The sequence below is a fragment of the Lutra lutra genome, chromosome 8, assembly GCF_902655055.1.
Source record: "Lutra lutra chromosome 8, mLutLut1.2, whole genome shotgun sequence".
Classification (NCBI taxonomy): domain Eukaryota; kingdom Metazoa; phylum Chordata; class Mammalia; order Carnivora; family Mustelidae; genus Lutra; species Lutra lutra.
Window position 1 is genome coordinate 18,668,802 of NC_062285.1, and position 19,563 is coordinate 18,688,364.

General features: G+C 46.3%; 1 long non-coding RNA gene across 1 annotated transcript in view; it reads left to right on the forward strand.

Annotated features, from left to right (window-relative positions):
- Positions 1–15,678, forward strand: part of LOC125107293 (uncharacterized) — a 30,383-nt gene extending 14,705 nt beyond the window's left edge. Inside the window, exons 2-4 of the long non-coding RNA XR_007129504.1 lie at positions 5,278–5,514; positions 14,861–14,993; positions 15,492–15,678. This is a non-coding gene — a long non-coding RNA (uncharacterized LOC125107293). The remainder of the gene's footprint in view (positions 1–5,277; positions 5,515–14,860; positions 14,994–15,491) is intronic.
- Positions 15,679–19,563: the final 3,885 nt, after the last annotated feature.

Consider the following 19,563-nt stretch of genomic DNA (forward strand, 5'->3'; position numbering starts at 1 on the left):
TTTGCTACCCCTCTCAGAGCTAGAGAGGGTGCTAGGATTTCCTGAGTTGAGTAAATGAAGTTTTGCAATGGCTCTTCGTTTCCTACTTCCTAACAGAGGAAAAGTCAAACTCACCTTAGTTAGCAGCGATTCTGCTTTGGGGTCTCGGGACTCAGGAGCACAGACCTAGGCTCATCCTGGCATTTATTCCCAAACTGGGTCGTCAGTTTGTTGGAATCACTTGAAGAGGTTTCAAAAATGCGGATTCTGCAGCCTCCCCTTTGAGGGGCGGATGCGGTGGGTGGAACTGGACACAGCAGCTCTGCTCTGAGGAAGCTCCCTGGTGGCCCCGGGGCCCACACAGCCAGGCCTGGGAGCCGGAAGTGACACCTGTGGGTTGTTTCTATTGCATGTCTCCCCGAAGCACGGACTCTAGGAGCCCAGTCTGGCTCCTGGGCCCCTGGCTTGCTGGTGGTCCCAGGCTAGGGTCATGACAGGGCTCCCTGGAGCCCCTGAGCGTCCCCCTCTTGCTTCCTATGTCTTGTGAGGGCTAGCTCTGTGTTCACTCTACTTGGGGAGGGCTGCGTGGGCCTCAGTTCCCAGGGCGGCCGGCTGAATCTGTCCTTGGCAGCCGCCTGAAGCTCTAATCTCAGCCGGTTCTGCTCCAGCTGTCTCTTTCTTGGCATCAACTCAAGAATTCCAGCATGGTGGAGTTTCTCCTCTGAATCTGGGGATGAATGCCCATTGCCCAAGGAGGGAGGAGCTGGTGTGAGAGGGGGCTGGGGGGAGGTCAGCCTCAGGCCTGGAGTCCTTGAGGGGGGAGGGGAGGGCATTCGAGAAAACACACACATTAACCCTTTAGTACCTAGTAACATTTCAGTATGGACTAATTTCACCTGAAAAGTATTTAATTCCAGGGTGAGGAAATGAGACATTGCAGATAGGTCTTCAAGGATTATGACAAGTCTGGGAAATGCCTTGGACTGAACTTTCTTTGCCTGGAAAGAAGGCCAGGAATGGCTGGTCTCCAAGGCCTGCTTCTGCCCAGCCATCTGTTCTGTGATGATCAATACTGTGGGCCAGGCACCGTTCTGGGTACCAGGGACACACACAGTAAAGAGGGCAGAGAAGGCCCAGCCCTGGTGGAGTTCGCAGCCTGGTACCCGTGCCTGCAGCTGTCTGAGGAAGGTGGTCATGAGGGTGGCCACTCCAGAGGAGACCATCGGGCACTGGACGCAACTCAAGGATAAACTTCCCTTCTTTCCGGTCACCCTCAGGGCTAGCTGTGAGTGGGTAGCGGATGCCAGAGACAATGTCATTCTCCCACACCAGGAGCACAGCCCCCGCTGGCCAGCTCCAGGAGGGGCCCTGCTGTCCATGGGGGAGGGGACATGTGGGCATGGCTGCCCTGGATGACCAAATGACTCAGAGACACTGGCTCTGGGGACATAGGAGTCTTCTTTTAGTATTGGACATTGAAGAAAGCTGAAGGCTGGAGAGACACCCACAGGTCTTAAGGGACTAAAACTAAGACAAATATCTAGGAATTAGGTGCCGGGTAATGTCATACCCAAGATTTTGGCTTTGGACTTGTAAAGTGCTGGGGTCGATAGTAAGAATCTGCTTTTGGCTTCTGTTCTGCAGGAAACTGAACCAGGCTAATAGTGAAGATGTAAAGGGAGTGTACAAAGGGATGCCAGGAAGGCTGGAGGGAAAGGAAAAGAATGGCGAATGAGTATATGGAAGCTGATTTTTGTGTGAAAAAGTGAGAGATTCTTACTTTGGAAAAGGACAGTTACTAAGGGCCTGCGCTGAGTTATCTGCGGTGTCTCCTTCCCTCGCCTGTGGAAAATCAATCCATTTCTCTTCTTCTTGTCCTTCCTTGCATGCCTTCTCCTTTACCTCTGCCCTGATTCAGTTGTGCGAATGCCAGAGTCCAAAAACCAGTTATGCAACTGGATGCACTGTGAGGACAGACACGCTCGGGGGTGGGGGCGGGGATCGTAGCCGTGTGTGGGCGTGTGGCTGGTGGGACGCCCGCCCGACACGGTGTGGGTCTCTCCTCCCTCCCCCTGCTGTTGGGGCGCCCCGACCTGCCCAGGAAAATGGGCCCCCTTGCTGCCGAAAAACTCCAGAGGAGGAGAGGCCCCACTCTCCCTCCGTAACTTCTCCCAGGTCCCTTCTCCCAGGTCCAAAACCCTCATTGCCAGAGATTGTTTTCTGGCTGAAATCACTCCTGTGGAAGCCCCAGCGCATTTCCTTTTGTTCGGTCCTCACCAGAGACAGTGAACAGCTGGTCTCCAGCCTCTGCGGAATATCCCTTTAAACCTGTGCGCCACTGTTAAATGGCCTCTGGGCCTTCTCTTCCTCAGACCAAGAATCTTCCCTTCTTCCCCCCATTCCTCATGCGTCCTATTTTCCAGCCCCTTTCACATCTTTGTTCTTTGAATGCTCTCAGATTTTTCTAAGCTATTCCCCTTTGGAAGTTATTTGAAGGAAAACAACAGAAGCGTCTTTAGATGTACTCCATCCCGGCAGCCCGCTCACCTGACCACAAACCTTGGCTTTCCTCCTGGCTGGGTGGCTCCGGGCCAGCCTGTGCCCGACGACTGAGCGGCCAGTGCAGAGACCAGTGGGCTCGCCGGTGACCACAGGCCAGGAGCGGGAGGCCCCAGCTCATCCGCACTGAAAACAGTGCCTGATATTTGTCAGACTCTCAAAGACTTGTCAAGTGAACTCTTGCCCCTGTGATGTCTCAAGGGGACTTCTCTTGGACAGAATGGGCAGTGTGAACCCTGCTTGCTTATGGTGAAAGATCCCTTCCCTAAGAAAGGCAAGAAAAGATGACGTTGAGAAAAGTCTCATGGTTCTGTTAAGAACACTGGTGCCTCTGGCACGTTGCCTTCTTAGTATGGGGACTGGGTAGAGTTGGGGGGCTCTGGTACCCTAGGGTAGGAGACAGGTTGCAGGTGCATGATTGGGGGGTGTGTGGATGAGGGTGAAGGCCTGTAGGGTAGTCAGAAGGGCAGCTGTTCAAGCAGAAACAGAGGAACTGGCTTTGTGGACTTCAGAACAAACTGCTGATGGAGGCCAGTGTCCATGGGAACTGAGCAGCTCAAGGGAACCAAAAGTGGGGAGAGATTGGGAGTAGCAGGAGGAGAGAGGGGGGTGGTTAAGAGGAAGAGTAAGTCTAATGTGAGGCCTGAGATCTTGTCTGAACAGTAAGGATACTAAGGCACTCCTTAGTTAGCATGCTGCTGGCCTCTTTGCAAGAGACCAAGGGATTAAAAGAGAGCTTTATTTAGAGGCTAAGGCATCTGTCTCCCCGATACATTCACAGTTGCATTAAAAAAGACAAAATGTCAGGGACCACCAAGGGATGAGATATTCTTAAGAATGTCAAGTTAGTACAGAGGAAAAGGGTGTGGTTTCTTCCTACACCAGGGTCTCATGTTATTCTTCTTGGAACCCACTGATTCCGTGTAGATGCTGCCTCTATTCCCAACAGCACAGTCCTACAGACTCTAATCCACATATGTGTGTGTGTGTATGTGTGCATTTGCACACGCAAACCTGCTGACCTACTGTGTGTGTATGTGGTCAGCTTTGGCCCCTGTATCTTTTTCTACGGTTCTTAGCCCAACAACTTGTGAAGGGGGAGGAGAAGCCCCCAGACACAGAGTGTTTCTGTGCAGGAAAATGCGTGTGGGAAGGCTTTGAATGGAGGAAGAGAAGGGTCAATTTAGGTATTAGTTGCTTGGTGGAGAGCGTCCCAGGAACGTGTGGAAGAGGCAGCCAGGTGTCAGAGGAGCCAAGGTGCTTCACATGAATTAACTCCCTTGGTCCTCACAGCAATCCTGGAAAATGGGTGTTATGATTATTATCCATTTTTTACTACTGTGGAAAATGAGGCCCAAAGTGTTTAGTCACTTTCCCAAGGTAGTTCACTTAATAGATGCTTGTTGACTGAAATAAAAGCCTTAAGTGCATGGTGTTGGTTTGAATTTGAGGCAATTTTAAATCCCGCAGCCTGCAAATGGGTTGATTTCTGCATTCAGGCTTTAAACACCTTAAAGCATAAAAATATTTCTGGTGAAAAAAAATATATTTCTGGTGAGGCTGTTAAGGCACCTTCTCCTTTGGCAGCAACTCACTAGCCCTCCTGCGAATTTTGGTTTGAATGCTGTTTCATTTCGCCTCTGTAGACTGGTAAGAGACTAACTCCTAGACCCTGGGAATAGCATTGCCCTCATTTCCGAAGCCAGGCTGTCTCAGTTCCTACCTGGTTCTGTCTTCAGCAGTGAATCATGGCCATTGGCACTTTGTTACTTCAACACTCTGAGTGGTAAAGAACCGGTCTGGTCTATGTGGTTATGCCTCCGACACGCCAGACATGGGTGGGGAAGGGGTGCTCTCGAAGCTGCCAGAATGTCAAGTTAACACAGAGGGAGCATGTCCCAGACTCCAACTCTGGAAGCTGTGCCATGGCCCACACTCGCTTTTGGGGACACGAGTCATGAGACCAGACACCTGTTACATATATTAAGTGAATTCTAGTGACACCTTGACGTCTCCCTCTTTCCCATTTCCCACACCATCATTAGTGCCCACGGTTTACTCCCGAGTTTGGGACTGCTCCCATTTTGCTCCCTCTCCAAGTCACCACTCCAGTCCTGGCTTCATTATCTTTCCTGTGAATTGCTTCAGTCACACCTGAGCTAGTTTACCTTTCCCACCCAGACTCCTTCCTTTCACAACCCCACAGCATGTTACTTGAAATAACCATCTCATCCAATAGTCCCCTTCAATGGCTTCTTGTTACCCACGAGGTAAAGACTAAGCTGGGAGTCATCCTACGGATCCCTGCACGTTGGTGCCCATTGCCCCCCTCCAGCTTCATCCTGCTGGTCTCATGCTTCCCATGCCCTGTGCTCCCTGTAGCTGGCCTTCTTGGGCCCCTTACCGTCCATGCTGCGGGGCCCCATACCGACCGTGCCTTTACAGAGTGCCTGCTCTCCTTGCACTATCGCTCCCTTCTCTCCCTTCCAGATGCCCCAGTCCTCCATATCTCAGCTCAGGGGTCACTTCCTCCAGGAAGCTCTCTTTGACTAAGTCAAGCCTTCGTGCCTTACTGCCAATGAACGGGGTCCTTCCTGCCAAGCCCGAGGCTGGTGTATTGCAGGGGCTTGAGGAATATTTCTTGAATGAGGCGTGCAAAGTCTTAAAAGCAGCTGTGCATTTTGTGCAAGTTTGTTGGAATGAAACTTGGCTGATTCTAAATGTTCTTTCTCATTTCAGCCACATGCCGTGGTGTAGAGGGTGCTGTACCGGCCGCTAAAGCCCCCGTAAAACCCGGATGTTCCAGCTTCCTCTCCTGCCTTGAAGGCCTGATGAAGAAATGTACATGAAGCACTTCATAAGCTAGAATGTTCTTTGGAAATTAGAAAAACGCAAGACAGGATCATGGATTAGATTCAAGAGCTGAACACTGCGGCTACCTCCAGACCATTCTCATAGATTATACTGAAAATTAAGGTAGGTCTACATGGTCTTGAGTGAGTAGAAAAACATTGTGAGAGCATTGGGCTAATGTCTCTTTTCTGGAAGTGAGAGCCCAAAATAAACTAAGTTAGCAATAGCAGAGACGCTCAGAAGGCCATCATTTCCCTGTGATAACTGTTTTGCCTTGAAATGCAGTATGCTCCTTGCAAGTATGTGTGCTCTGTCGGGGGGGCTGATGTGGAGGGCCCTGTTCCAGCCACTATTCCGTAGGGCCTGGCACCCCACTGAAGAGGTGGTGATCTCTGAGGCTGGGCCATGGGGTCAACAGGAAGCCTGTTTCTGCAAAGAGAGAGCCGCTGCCCCAGTGTTGGGTGAGCTAGGGATCGATCCTCGTGTGGGGTGAGGGAATGACTAGAGAGGGCAAGACGGACTCAACCAGATGCCTTCACTTCAGGCAGAGGTTTGATTCCCAGATTGTTGCCTTTAATAACATTGACATTTTAATGGGCAGGGGAGAGGGTGGGGGCCCTCGGGTGGGTGACTGAGTTCTCGGGTTTACTGCGGCCATTGTGGGGCTCTGGGCTATTTTCTGCAAGGCTGCATGAATACAAAGCCTTCAGAAACTTAATTAAAGGAATAAGAAATAAGACTTTTATAGGAAAGGGTGATGGTTGGGTGGGGGTAGAGAAAGATCCTGTTTCTTGGTCTGCACGGCGGACTGGGGGATCCTCCATTTATGAGTTGGTGGGGAAGCCCTTCTCCGGGGACACTCTGTGTTCCTGGCATTTGTGCTGCAGAGTTCTTTGGAACACAGGGGGACCGGCTCTGGGTTCTGGCCACTGAACTTGAAATCTAGGCAAGTCAGATATAATTAAGACATCAAAGGGCCCAGTAGGTCAATAGTGTGTGACCAAGAGAGTGTACCGTTTTACTCGGCCAGGTTACAGAGACACTAAGAATATAACTTAGACCGAGATGATATGTCAGTGATTGATGGGAACCAGACTCAATGAATTGCCTTCTCTGATCCACTTCTGTGGCAGTAGCTGACTTTCTAGGAACCTCAGTGAAGTATTTAACCCTTCTTGAGTTTCCTACCCATCTGGTTTCCCAACTTAGACCATAGAGTACATCTTTAGAAAAGTGTTTCAGTATTCTCTTAAGAAAGTATAAGCATTATTACAAGGATTATTTCTGGTGATAGTGACCATGTGTTGATATAGGACTAAAGAACCTTCATTCTAAGAAAACAAATCCATCTTAGACCACTCCATTGGCCCACTAGCCTTGAGTCATTTATCTCTGGCCTATCCCTTTGCCCTCTCCCCATGGCTGTAACTGGTAAGGTCCTGTTTCCCCTATCTATGAGGAAAGAGGAATAGTCTGAGAGTAAAATTCAACAGTTCTGAGGTTAGCGTCTCAGAGAACGGACTTTTGAAATTTTAGAAAATATGCTATATGCAAGACATTTTTTGAGAAACTAAACATTATTGTATATATTATATATATTTATTCTTGGGTGGGACTTCATATGCTTTATTATTTTTAAAGATTTTTATTTATTTATTTGAAAGAGGGAGCGTGAGCAAGAGCACAAGTATGGAGAGCGGCAGAGGGAGAGGGCGGGCTTCATCCCAGGACCCTGGGATCAGGACCTGAGTGAAAGGCAGACGCTTAACCGACTGAGCCACCCAGGCGCCCCAGGAATTTATATGCTTTAAAACATCATTTCACAAATTCCGGAAACACATGTGTTTTCGTATATTCAGCTTAAATACAAATGGGCCAGAAGTAGAAGAGGAGAAGGCAGTGTCAGGAAGAAACAGACTTTTCCTCTATCCTCTTAAATTTTGTGCTTGGGGCCTGCAAATTAAATTGACATAAAACAGATCAGCAAGAGAACAAAAGATTTAATTACCTATTTAGCCATGGGAGTTCACAGAGAAATATGACTCAAGGCAGTGGTTAGATTTGGGGGTTTATATACCTTCATAATAGGGGACAGGGCAGGGCAAAGAGGGCACTTCTGGGAGAAGAAATGACTTTTGAAAGATAAATGGGACCTTCCAATAGATGGGAGATAATGATAGTTTTTGTAATAATGTCTGCTTTAGTGTGGTGCTTCTGTCTCCTAGAAGAGATTAGAGTTGCTCTCTGGAGAGGGATTTATGACAATTGAGTTCTTTTGGGAGGTGGTGCTTTTAGGCAGATAAGGGATTTCAGGAACTCAAATGCCTTCAGCTCAAAATAATTCTTATGCCGAAGTGATATATTTTGGGGTGGTACAACCCATTTACCTTCATTAATGTCCTGAACCCTTCTCATTTTACTTAGCAAAGCCATCAGAATTTACTAGAGCCCCCTCCTTGAACTTCATCCATCCAAAGCTGCTCCTTCCATGGGCCAAGTGGGCTCCTGCCTCTGGACATCAGTTCTCCCCCTGGAATGATTCCTCCCCAGGGCTTCTCTAGCACCAAGCTGTGGAATCCCAGTCCCGTCTTTCCGCTTTCTTCTTAGCTCCTCTCACATCTAATATGTTTGCTTGTTGGCGTGCATGGGAATGCAAGCTCCATGGAAAGAAGGGCTTTGTTTTGCTCATTTCTCTAGCCCCACTGGAGTGTACACTCAGTATTGAGTCCTACACTCAATAAAGGTGAGCAGGGCAGACTCAGTCGCTGTTCCTCAGGGCTTACTAATGGAGGGAGAGGTAGATAAGGAAAAGATACTGAATCTGTGACACAGTAAGTGCCAGGGTAGGGGGGAGCTGTGGTCCCAAAGGCAGGGGTGGGTGTGAGAGGGGAAAGCCCTGCAGAGCCAGCAGCTCCGTGGGATTGCTGTGGGCGCAGAAGGAGCACATCTTTGGTCTTTCTACCTGTCCGTCTGTTCATTGTACGAGGTCTCTAGAATTAGGCTGAGCGGAAGCATGGGTATGTAGCCCCTTATGAAAGACCAAGTAGTATGAATGGCTTGTCTGCTTTGATTTAATTCCATATAGATGCAAGTATCATCATTTTATCAGTTTAAAAAAATTTTCTTCTTTGTATGCCATTTTCGTTGAACTCCTTGTGTGGTTTATAGAAATGATGATGGTGATGTTATCAGTTGGGTGGTATGGTGAACTGATGGTGGGTTTCTCTTCTTTCTGGAGAGTACCCTTTCTCTTTCAGTGAACTTCTCCATTATTCCATGGGGTACGCAGCTAATACATCATTCTCAAGTCAGTCTTCACTGAGATTCTGTCACTTGCCAATGACCCACTCGTACAGGGACTATATTATGTTGACAGTGGGTTCATAAATTAATTGAAGTAAGATAATTTTTTCCTAACATTTCTCTCTGTTCGCCTCAACGTTTAGTATGGCATTGCACACAGAGCAGGTACTCACAAAATTGATGACTTTGATACTTGTTTTTTTTTTTTCTTTCTTTTTGATGACTTGGTACTCTTAACACACAAACACACACAAAGAGAACGGAGAAGTGTATTTTGACAACAGCTACAATCTCGGATAAGTATTAATTCGGAGCATTTTAATTCCTAGTTTAGTATTGCTCTAAAAATCCAGTGATGGCGGCATATGTATCCCCAGAAGAATTGTTTCTCATTTTGTGTTGGCTCGGGCTGTCCTTCAGTTGCCTGCAAATAATTTTCTTACCAAAAAGACAAGATGTGACCTCAAAAATGAATTCCCAGTGTGAAGGATACGGTAGGGGTTGAGGGGTGTAACATTAACACCACAACACGGACAATGCAAAGCTCTCAGGTAATCCTTTCCCTGTGTCTTCGCAATTAACGTTATGTAGGAATTATCATTCCCATTTTACCCAAAGAGGAAACAGAGGTTCAGAGAGACTGTGTGATTTAAATGAAAATCAGAGCCAGAGCCTGGAGAATAGCCTGGAATTCCTGCTGAGCTCCCTTGGGAGTTTTCCCTATTGCTGGGGGAAGATCATTAACCTCTCAGGGCCTTCTCTGCAGATTTGGGATTGTTTTGCTATCTCACGGGGAGGCCGCCTGGCTGAAGGAGATTTATAATTGTTTTCAAGCTTTCCAGGCTCAAAGCGCCTGTGCAGAAAAGTCGGGGGCCCTGACTCTTTCCAAGTCCATGGGGCACGAACAGCTTTCCAAACCCGAATCCAAACCACATTACATCTAGTTTGGAGCCCTTTGGGTCCAGAGTCCCCTCTGTGGAAAACTGGGGAGTGGTTCTTGGGCGATGAAATGACTGCTTAGCCCGTGCAAGCCCCTTGACCTTGCCCTCCACATCACGGAGAAAGTGGCTGCGGTCCCTAAGCCTGGCAGCAAACAGACCTGCAAGCTGTAGGGATCACTCTTCTAAAACTGATGGCTTTTGACCGCTCTGGAGCTGGGCCTGAAGTCTGTGGTGATGTGGTGGTTAGGTGGTGGCCGTGAGAAGGCACTGGGGCAGGGCCCGCTGGTGGCATAGTCTGAGGCCATCTGGCCGAGACTCATGTTAGGATTGAGGCTACCAAGGACATTCACTCTGTCTGGTTACTTGCCACAGCCGCCATTGGAAGGGAGAACCTGCTCCAACGGTCCCTTGGAAGAGGTGAAGGGGAAAGATGGAGGGAAGGGATGGGGAGGCAGGAAGGGAAGGGCCTGGCCCGAGCATCCCCATATCAGCTTCCTGGTTATTTTTAGCATCTAGGTGCCCTGGGTATACCGTGTTGTCTTTCCTTCTTTCTGTCATTCTTGTGTTTTTGCTCTTTTCCCCTCATTGCATAAAAATGTCTGATCTTGGGGGTGCCTGGTTGGTTAAGTGTCTGACTCTTAATTTTGGTGCAGTTGGTTAAGTGTCCGACTCTTGATTTTGGCTCAGGTCATGATCTCAGGGTCCTGGGATCAAGCCCCGACTGGACTTGGGGCTCTGAGCTCAGGGGGAGTCTGCTTGAGATTCTCCCCCTTTCTGCCCCTCCCCCACTCAGGCGCACACATGCACGCAGGCCCTCTCTCTCTGAGATAAATAAAATCTTAAAAAAAAAGGCGGGGGGAACTATCTGATTTTTGAAATACAGGCTTCTTCTAAAACTGCCCATTGTAGGGAAGGAGAAATCACTTTTCCTCTACCCTTCTGAGTTTTTGTCTGAGATCTCTGTAATAAAAGACAGATTAACAAGGAAAAAAACCAAACCACCACCAGGGGTTTATTAACATGTACATCTCACATGTGGAGAGGGGCCCACCAGGAAAAATGAGTAACTACCTTAGGTGGCTTAGAATCAGGCTTTAATACCATCTTAATAGGGAAGAGGAAGGGGAGATGTAGGTCTCTTAGGGGAGAATGAATGATTTTCGGGAAAGATGAGTGGGCCCATAGAATAGATGGGAGGTAGAGTAGTCTCCTCGTATCTGCGGGGATGTTTCAAGACCCCCAGATAGTATGTTAAAAAGAAAACCACAAGCCCAAGGTGGAGATACTTATCCTCAGAAACAGCAAACCAGCACTTTCTAACAGCAGTGTCACCCTCTCCAGGAGTGGGATTTTAAGCCAGTCAATCTGGAATTTTCTGATCAGCACCAATGACGTAATCTATCACAGGGGCCCTCTTTATCCTTGCCTCCTCTGCCCTCTCCCCCCACTCCTGCAAGATGAGGTCATCTGTATGATAAGCCCCATTGCCCTTCTCCTAAGGGAAGGTCACTTTGCCAGAAATAATCTTTTCCTTTGCTAGTAAGTTCTTGTTCCACCATCCCTCCTATTAAAACCTTCCATTTGGTACAAGTCCTTGGAGTTCCCCCTCCACTTGTTGGCCGGGGTGCTGCCGGATTCATGACTGGCTTAAAAACGCCGATTAGATCTTCAAATTTACACAGGTAAAAAAAAAAAAAATTGTTTTTTTTAGGTAAAATTTTTTTTTAACAGTACCAAATCCTCTACATACAGTGTTTTTTCCTATACACACATACCTATGATAAATTTAATTTATAAATGAGACACAGTAAGAGATTAATGATAACAAAATACAAAATTACTGTGACTCTTGATCTTAGGGTTATGAGTTCAAGCCTGTTGGGGGTAGAGATTACTTAAAATAAACATATAAAATAAAAAACCCACAAATACTAAAATAGAGCAGTTCTAGCAATATACTGTAATAAAAGTTATGGGAATGAGGTCTGTCAATATACTTATTGGTACTGTACTCCCCCTTCTTGTAAGGGGCCCATGTGATAAGATGAGTGAGGTCTATGACATGTTAGGCTACTAGTGACTGTCATCTACTTGCAGACCTATGGGTGATGGGGGGATTACCAAAACTACGAATAAGGGGGGACGACTCTATGGTAGAATGTGACGAACTCTGTCTGGGTGTGGTGTCTACTTCTAGTCTCTTCTTTGAGAAGGGTCAGTTTTCCCTGATGGATGAAACTTAGGGGTGGCATGTGTTGAGCTCCTGTGGTCATATTTCGGGGACACATGTTCTGCTACTGGTCACCATTAAGAACTTGATAGGTTGGGCGCCTGGGTGGCTCAGTGGGTTAAGCCGCTGCCTTCGGCTCAGGTCATGATCTCAGGGTCCTGGGATCGAGGCCCGCATCGGGCTCTCTGCTCAGCGGGGAGCCTGCTTCCCTCTCTCTCTCTCTCTGCCTGCCTCTCCGTCTGCTTGTGATCTCTCTCTGTCAAATAAATAAATAAAATCTTTAAAAAAAAAAAAAAAAAAAAAAAAAAAAGAACTTGATAGGTGGAGGAGTGTGTGTGAGTCAATGAACTTGTTGGAACCAGTTGTCTAATGGAGAAAAGCTCTGAAATCCTCTGAGCAGAGGGTGAATGTATGCTCTCTCTCGGAAAGGACAGACTTGACCTCAAAATACAGGCAACACGCTTGCATCCATTTTGAAGTTTATTTATTACTTTAGAGAGAGCACTCCTGAGTGGGGGAGGGGCAGAGGGAGAGAGAGAATCTCAAGCAGACTCTGTGCTGAGCGCGGAACCTGATGCAGGGCTCTATCTCACGATGCTGAGATCATGACCTGAGCCGAAGGAAGTCAGGAGTCCACCACTTAACCAACAGAGTCATGCCGTCCCCTGCATCAGTTTTAGAAAATGATAATTTCTTCTCAAAGATGTAAACAGTAATTTAAAAAAAAAAAGCCAACATTAGGCAGTATTTTACAACGCAGAGAGAAGATTCTCAGAGGGAGCCTGCTGATGGACTGTGTTTGTTATTCCCACACGGCACTGCTTCTGAGGAAGAGCGGAATTCGCTCAGAAGAGAGGGCCCCATCTGTGACCTCACTTAAAGTCCTGGTTTTACTTTGGCCCCGGTTAGAAGGGACAGAGCTGACACTTGTAACAGCTGCTCCTGGTAGGAATGCAAGCACTGGGTCCTTGTCCCCGCAACCACCTCAGGTAGCTGATGTTAGGACACAAGTCCAGCTCGACTTGCAATACAAGGCAAATGCCCTGATAAATTAGTTGTTCATCAGATAGTTCATCAGGTTTTCTTTTTCCCACCTTACAACCTTGAAGGTCCTCGTAGCAGTGAATCCATAAATGCCATGTGCTCCTATAACAAGGTTCTGCCAGCAGCACCCGCCCTGGGTGCTGGGACAGTCCTTGGATACTCCTTGCCTCTTCTTTTCTTTTCTTTTTTTTTTTTAAAGATTTTATTTATTTATTTGAGAGACAGACAGTGAGAGAGAGCATGAGCGAGGAGAAGGTCAGAGGGAGAAGCAGACTCCCCATGGAGCTGGAAGCCCGATGTGGGACTTGATCCTGGGGCCCCGGGATCATGACTGAAGCCGAAGGCAGTCGTCCAACCAACTGAGCCACCCAGGGGTCCCTCCTTGCCTCTTCTTGATTGTTGAAAGTACTTACTTTTCTGAAGTCAGTGAGCCTGTTTTCCTTCCACACTGGTGGGGGCTGAAATCTGTTGTCCGAGGCCCTGAATAAAGCCCCGTGATAGGCAAACGTCCCTTTCTCTCCCTTAACTTTGAAGTAGCCCCAATGCTCATGGGTGGGTCCATCTGTGAAAAGCCAACACGATCTGGTCCTCGACTGATACTGAAATGAACCAGGTTGACCTAATCTCCTCTCAAGTAACTGAGAGTTTTTGAACCTGTGGACAGTGAACCAGTGTTACTGTAAAGATCCATTCTGTCTGTCCTGCTGGGGAATGCAGTCCCGAGCATTCCAAATGGAGTTAATGAGGATAAGGGGACATGCATGCATGGCTGTCACGGAGCTCTTGAACGTCCTGCCCTCTACAACCCCAAAGAAGACCGGATTCTAAACACAAATGGAGTCGCTATGGGAAGTGCCGAATTTGTGGCAAAGTAGGTGTCAGTCACCGTTAATGGGCCATGACCAATGGGACCTTTCTGCCTCTTTCATCTTCACCCTGAAGGTTTTTTCCCTAATGAAAATGTGCTAGGAGGAATGGGGTTGGGATAATGATTTCCTTTCTTTCCCTTATGTTGGCTTCGGCAGGCAACTTCTCCTTTAATAAAAAGCACGATGGGCAAGTGTGAGAGTGTGGAGCTTGAAGTCTGAGACAAAACCCCATCGGAGAATGCCAGACGTCCACCGGGGGAAATTGAAAACCAATTCCCTTCCCCACCGGGGGAAGGCACCAGCAACCCCTCTGCCTGCTGCACTCGCTCTTCCACACCCAGACCCTGGAAGCCAAAGATTTTCAGAGAAGTAGGGTGTGTCGCAGCAGCTGTGGCATCAAACAAAAGCAAACAGATTAAATTAATTTAGGCTTCAAAATCAGTCCCATTCTCTAATTCATAAAATACTTCAAACACGGCTAGAAATGTCATCTCCCAGATGATTGGGGCTAATCCACTTTCTCTCTTTTTCCTCTTGCATCTGAATGCAAACTATCAAGACATACCTCACCAGTCAAAATAAACTCCTCACTCCAAATGCTTCCATCAGCTTTTAATAAGAGTCTTTGCTCCGTACACAAAACACACTCCGTTTCCTAACGGGCTTAAGGGGCTGTGTGCAAAAAAAAAAAAAAAAAAAAAAAAAAAAGAGGAACAATGTACTCATTAGAGTCTGTTAAGTTGCCAGCACTCAGCAATTAAAAGGTATGGCCCGTGGAAAAGCTGCAAAACAGCAGTTAGTCCCATTGTCTTCTCATTAACGAGATTGTTATTTTAGCTCTCCAGGTACCAAGCTCAAGAAACAAAACATGCTTGGCTCCTAAGGCACTCCAGGAAAATAAGAAGTTGTTGACAGCTAGGACTTGCGGAAAGCACCGTTTATACTATAAATAAATTTGCACATCCTTGTGGTTGCAATAAATACACTTCCACACCCAACTCTGTTGGACTAGATGAGGAATGAATGAATGAATGCCTCCCCTTGGGACACAGAAATTTGGATTTTTTTTTTTTTTCCTGCAGCATGCTCTGTTGTTGACGCTGTGGACGCAGGGCGGGAAGGGACCGTGGAGACTTCTGTGCACTCGGCCTGAGCTCCTCGCTGCTTGGTGATCACTTAAAAAATGATGACCGGACTCTTTCCCAATTGCCAAGTGTGAGTACTTTGTGGCAACGGGAATGCAGCTCTTTGATTCCTGCATTCCTCCTGGTTTCCCTGTGTGGGCAGAAAAACAGCCAAGAATGTAAGTGATTCAAATTCTCTTATGTTCTAAAGAAACAAAATGTGGCAATATGTCTTTCTGATGCTGTCAATGTACAATTTTACATTTGATGCTGATGTGCCTTTCTATCACGACATAGATACCTTTCTAGTTTTTCTTAGGATTTCGTCAGAAAAATGTAAAGCATTGATTCCCTTTTTAGGTAAATAGGAGGGGAAAGTTCCCTTTTTTAAAAGACTAGGCACGTGGAATTTTAAAAAGAAATGATAAAGACAGTATTTACTGTAAGATTAACACTGCAGTCACTTAGGGCTTGAACAGTTCTCCCGAAGAGACGTCCCTGAAGTTACTTTCTCAGTAAATTGCAGTAAATTTCTCAAGGGCCTGATGTTTATTTTACCCCAACCCGTACATTTTCTTCCTCAATTCAGTCTTTTGCATGGACAGCATACAGTGTGAGAGACCACGGATAAGAGCATCATTGTGCAACTTGAGTAAGATGCTGGTTTACACTTTAATGGCCAATGTGCATTTTCAGGATTTTGCTAGATAAAACCATACCGTACTTTGTTCATTAAAACTTGATTTGGGAAAACATGTAAATCTTCTACAAAATAAACACACACTCTGAATGGGTTGCTTTTGATGAAAGGCGCCCCAGAAATACCCTGCGTGGAGAGGAAAATAAAACCACTTTCAGCTAGAGGGAACTGAACATCAAATATCTTGAAAATCAGATGTTTTGCGCTTTATTAAGTGAGACTCAAGAGCGTTACTAACTTCTAGCCTGACTGATTTTTCACTTTTTTGGAAGAGAAACAAGTCTGGGCATTAAGCTCATAGCAGCCATTATCATCTACATGTGGATTTAATTATGCAAAAACATTAAGGTTTTTATTTTTCATAATTGTCATCATCATGATCCAATTTCCATGTCAAGCCTGGCGCTGAGTGGGAAGGATCACAGTGGCTTCCAGCTCTCCCAGCCCTTCTTTGCCTCCGTGGCATGCCTTCCTCCTCTTTCCCAGGGATTTCTTCCCTCAGCTTCTAGTGGGACCCACTGAAAACTGATTGGAGGAGCTCAGTAAAGCTCTTAAGGAGAGGAACAACTTTCCTGAGGTCTAGGAGAGGGGAATCCTTAAGATCCCGGACAGGGATCTAGGATAGGGAAATGTGATAATTCCTTTTGCTCTGCCTGTTAACTGTGTGCATTAGGGTAGAATATCCCTGCAAACACTGGGGACGATTGTTTCAATATCCTGCAGACAGTCGTGTGTGTGTGTGTGTGTGTGTGTGTGTGTGTGTGTGTGTTGAGAACTACAGTGAATTGGATGGCCTTTAATGTCAGATTGTTTCTAACCTGCTTTATTCCAAAATGGATTTGAGGCAGCTTACAAAACACACCAGGGGGTAAAAGTCAAGAGAGCAAGGTTGGAAGAAAGTACGTTTAGTGCAAGGGGGTACAGACTTTCTGCAAAGGGCCAGATTGGACAGACTTTTGGCCTTTCTGCCCACACAGTTTCTGTCTCAACCATCAGTTCTTGCTGCCGTGTCACAAAAGCAGTCACAGAAAATAGTCCGGGGGACCAGCGCATTCGTTGAACAAAAAACAGGAAGCAGGCTGGTTCTGCCATGAGCTGTCATTTCTGACCTCTGGTCTAGACCCAGAATATTAAAATTAAGCTGGCATAAGTATATTACAGGGAACTGTATCACTGAAGGGCCCGCATGATTGATCAGAGGGGTCTCCATTTAGGTATGAGTTTCCTAAAGGTCAAAGCAAAGAGGAAAACTGGGCTGATGTTTAAAAATGATGCTCTCCGAGACAGTAATGCTCACTGATCGCTCTGAAGAAGTTCTGGTTTTGAGGCTTTGTTATCTTCCTAAAGGTCCTGAGGCATTATGTGTTATAAGGGATAAGATAGAGCATCGTATTTTCAACAGCTAGCTTCTTAGAGCTGCTGCTAAGCATCCCTTTAAGTGAAGAAGGGCATGACGATTCCGGGGTGCAGTTCAGAAAACCGAATTTGAGAACATAAGGCATTTGATTTGGATTGCCAGTGGTCTGGGCTTGAATCAATGTAAAATGGAGACCATTTAGCTGAAGGAATGAGCTGCACGCTTGTCTTCGAGACAGTTGTCCATGAATAGAATTGTTCTTCTCACACCCGGCTTCGGGCAGGTGACAGGATTCCCTTATAGCTACAAGGCCCTCATTCAACCAAGGGGCAGTTCCTTTCCTATTCATTCTTTCAGGTTCGGGATCAATTGGGCTTAGGTCTGATTGCCATTCTATCATAAAACATAAAAGAAAATCAGATGGCAATGATTTTCATGACTTGATACTGCTTCACCCCCTGGAGGACTGGTGTCATGTTGGTCACCCCGTATTTAGTGGCTTCTAGGTGCTGGGTACTCGGCCGGGCACGCCATATGCACAAGCCCGTTTTATTCACACACCCTCCGGGGACACATGCTACTGTGAGAATTCCTTGTTTCCAGGTGAGAAAACTGAGCTCAGAGAGATTAGCAGCTTGGCCAGCATCGCTATGAGTATATGGGTATGAAAGTAGGCTCTATCTGCCTCTTCACCAAGGCCCTTAGCTTCCATTGCTCTCCACAGAGATCTCTTGACTTCTGGATTCCCGACCTTGAAATGACTTTCTGGTCTTCTTCATGATTTTCTGGATGTCGGGCTTGCTTGTCTGTTATGGTTCTGGCTCTGCGGCTTCTCGAACCCTTACCAGGCCTTGACTTCTCATCATAGAATCCTGTTCAGATTTTCACCTTAATGACTCAGATCTTGACCCTTTGCTGGTTTCCACTTCCAGTGTTCCTCTAGTCCTTACCTTCTACACCCCCATCACCCTTTTCTTGGCCATACTTGTCATTACTGCTACCTCCACCCCAGTGTGAACAAAGAGAGAATTTTCGGTTCCCATATGATTGTTACATCTGGTCTACATCTGGTTTTCTAAAGGCCGGTTGTAGTAAGGGTATATTCAGCCTCATGGTGACACCTGCGAGATCACTTGAAATAACAGGGTTGCTTTCTTGTATGGCCGTTCTCTTCAGACATAATATTAATGGAGACTTCATAATAATATTGGTAGTATTTCATTGGCTTGGCCACACCCCACAAACAGAGAATGTTAGTAATTTTCCATGACCAGCTCTGGGTTACAAAGAATGTTATTAAATAGACCATTGAAGATATGGAGATTCCTGAAATGGCAAGTATTTTCTGTTGTCAGTGATGAAAACCAAATATGCTGTTCACATTGGAGACATGTATAACCCACTGGACCCTTTCAAGAACACAGTGGGATGGAATCAGTGACTAAGAGAGAACAGAAAATAAAACCCATTCATTCACCCAGTCGTAGATAGGCCGAGAAAGCCAAGGTCATTGCTAGGAAGATAATCTGAGGGCCAAGTCTAAAGGGAGGGGGAAACCAAAGATGGAAAAATGGGCCATGATGTAAAAAGCCAAAAGGCATGAGAGCTGCATGGAATGTGGCCTGAGAAATGGATCAGGGCGAGAAGTTCAAAATTAAGACCCTGAACTAAGCACTAAACCCTTATGCGACTTGGCTGCTGAGAGCATGGAGGGCAAACATGATGACTCTGTGGCCCCTGAATGGATGATTCACAAGTGGCAAGAGTTACTCTCCTCTATGCCAGTGGCTGCCCTCCTCAATTCTTACAGGATCTGAAATCTCATTAAAATAATAAGTTCAGACAATTTAGGAAGTGGAATAGCTTGTCTCGAAGAATTTCAGTGGAACCATACAAGCTGTACCAATTATCTACTGGTTAATGGCACTGTTTTTGTAACGATGAATCTACTCTTCAAGAAGTAGAAAATTAAAATAGCCCTTTTCACGTGGCAAACTTAGACTTTAAATAAGGTCATAGTGACCCATTTAGGATGGGACTTCTTAAAGTCAGTTCACAAAAGTGAGGTAAGAAATGTTATAACCCAGTGTGAGATTTGTTAATTTTATGCCAAACTCAGTAGAATCTTAAAGCCCTTAGTGTTGGTCAAATGTTGGCTTGTATGTGATTGGTGTTCAGTCTCTTTATTTACCCAGCTTTGAGGAAGGTGAGAGAGAGAGAGAGAGGAAGAGAGAGAGAGTGAAAGAGAGAAAGGAAGAGAGAGATAGGGAGAGAGAGGAAGAGAGAGCGAGAAAGAGGGAGAGAGAAAGACAGGAAACCTCCCTAAGCCCTTGAGAGGGAAACTTCTTCTGAGAAGAACCAAGGTTGGCAAGTCTCTGAGGTCTTTGTGAAATACAATAAAATTTGCATTTATATAGCACTCCTTATGCTCTACTTTATATGTGCTATCCATATTAAATAAAAACACAATTAAGAGTTAGTTCTAAAATACCAGGTCAAACATATCAAACAAAATCAGGAATGGCAATTAGTGCTAGAATTCCAGAACAAACAGATGGCTATTGAGTTTGGATTTAAGAAGAGAAATGGGATGTGCCAGTCGCA